Below are 2,343 nucleotides of genomic sequence, written 5' to 3'. Positions count from 1 at the left end.
GATTAAGGAAGGTCAGTTTTTATGTCTTAATTAGATTGATTTTTTTTATGGATGGTGTTTCTCTGTTTAAGCGGTAACCTATCGATTTGTGTTTTCAAACATTGGGATGGGATGCATAGAAGTTTTACATATCTATGTTATGGAACTTGTAGGAATATGGACCTCTACCCTATATCAAAATTTGGGTACGGATGAGTAGTTGTTAAATACAACTTACATGTTGGATAATTTTTGTGTGTCATGTATATCGGACATATATATTTTTCTTTACGGATTTGGAAATCAGTGGAGCCCTTACACGGAGGCAGAATCCACAACGGAATGGAGTAAAAAGTTTAATCAAACTAATTCAGAGTTTCGTGAATTCCGAGGACGGAATTCCATTTGTTAGGGGGGGAGAATGTAATACCCCTAATTTCAAAAGGGATAAAAATGGAATTTAAATTTTATTTGTGTGCATTTTAAATTGATTTTGTATCTATATGCTTATGTGTCCAATTGTTGTTTATTTTAATTCATTGTGTTATTTTTTTTAATTGTTTGTTTGTTTTAATTAAGGGTGTAATTCTTTATTTGTTGGTTTATTTTAATTAATTGTTTTATTTATTTTATGTGTTTTAAGTGATTCGTTGCTTGCTTATTTGATTTAATTAATGGGTTTTATTAAATTAATTATTTATTAAGTATTTAATTTTTGAACAGGGTAATTATGTATTTCCCATTAACTAGGGTTTTAGATACGTTTTAGTTAGGGTTTTTGGAGCCGTCTTATAAGCATCTGATATGTAACTAAACTGGGTTACTTTGTGGGCCGACGAAGTTAGGGCTCTATGGATTAGGGTTTTAATCTTGCAATTATAAATACCTCAGTATATGTTAAACCTAGGGTTACATATTGTCGTAGCTTTTACACGAAAAAGTCTACCAAATAGAGAAAGTTACAGAGGGAGTTTTGGTGAGAACAGAGTAGTTTGTGAGAATTTCGACTGGGGTTCCAAGGTTTAACCAAGGAGAAAGAATGAGCAGAGGTTCTAGGAGGTTAGACAAGTTCAGTGGATGTCGAAACAAAACTGAGACCAACGGCAACAAGGGTTTGTTTGCAAACCTATTCAGGCAAGTTCTATCTTCCTCTTTCCCTTTGGGCCGTGTTCTGTGCACCTAGATAATCTCTAGGGTTAAATCAAGCAGAAACTGGAATTGATATGTTTATTACGTGTTATATTGTTGGTCTGTATGTGTTGAAATCAATATCTGTTACAGTGTATGCAAGTGGTGTTTCAGTTTTCTGTACTTTAAGCATATGGTTTCCATCGTAGCCTTAGTTTCTGTATTTGACTGCAACTCTTATAGAGACAATATAGGAACTCTACTGGGGTTATACAAAACTCATAGGGATGTTATTATTCTGTTTTAAATACGTGTGCAATCTGTTCCGTTTCTGTTTCTGCATATAGTTTCAGTTTTGATACTAAAAGCTTGGTAAGTTCAATAGCAACCTTAAGCTTTGTAATTGTTTTAAATTACTGTAATCAAACCTTGGAGATGTTAATAGAGTGATAATAAACCCTTAAGATCAGTTTAAGAAATAAACAGAAGGGTAGGGACTGACCAAAGAACGAGCAGATAGGTAAAAACGGAGCAGAGACTGAACTGGAGGCTCTCAAGAGGGAGAGAGCCGGCTCTAGAAAGTCAAGAGCCGGCTCCCCTTCAGCAAGAGCCGGCTCCTAGGGGATTGGAGCCGGCTCCAATAGGGGAAGAGCTGGCTCTTCCATTCCAAGAGCCGGCTCCAATTTGTTGTTACGTCCAGAAAGTGGTTTTAGGGCTCTGTTTGGTGTTTTGAGCACTGTTTGAGCTTTTGAGTGATTCTAATGAACTGTAGGGACTTAACAGAGGATCTAAGTAGTTAATTTTAAGTGTTATTAAACTTAATGTTGCATGGTTTAAGTCTTTAAGACAAAGGATGAAGCAGTGTAAAAATATACAACGGTGTATGCTACTAACAGAGAAAGGAACTGAATGGCTTGATTAAATTTTAGAAATTTAATGAGACTTCACGGAGGGATTAAATAGTTAATTTTTCGGTGTTATTAAGACCCTAAATTAATTTAAGGTTAATTCTAAATTAACGGATCAAACTGTATAACACTTATGTACAATTGTATACGGTTGGTGGATGGATGAAGTTTTAAATGCTTAAGCTTATTTTTAGGCATTCGAGTGGGATGTAATATATTTATAAAATGGTCTTAAATATATTATAGGGTCATTGATGTGTTAGATGTAATCTATGCAGGCTCTGGATGTTAGTTGTTGATTTATTAAATCATCCCCTGCAACTATATG

The sequence above is a fragment of the Cornus florida genome, unplaced genomic scaffold (genome assembly GCF_030987335.1).
Source record: "Cornus florida cultivar Cherokee Brave unplaced genomic scaffold, ASM3098733v1 CherokeeBrave_3.0.0_Hap2_Chr06, whole genome shotgun sequence".
NCBI classification, from domain to species: domain Eukaryota; kingdom Viridiplantae; phylum Streptophyta; class Magnoliopsida; order Cornales; family Cornaceae; genus Cornus; species Cornus florida.
Note: the sequence above shows the minus strand (reverse complement) of the source record.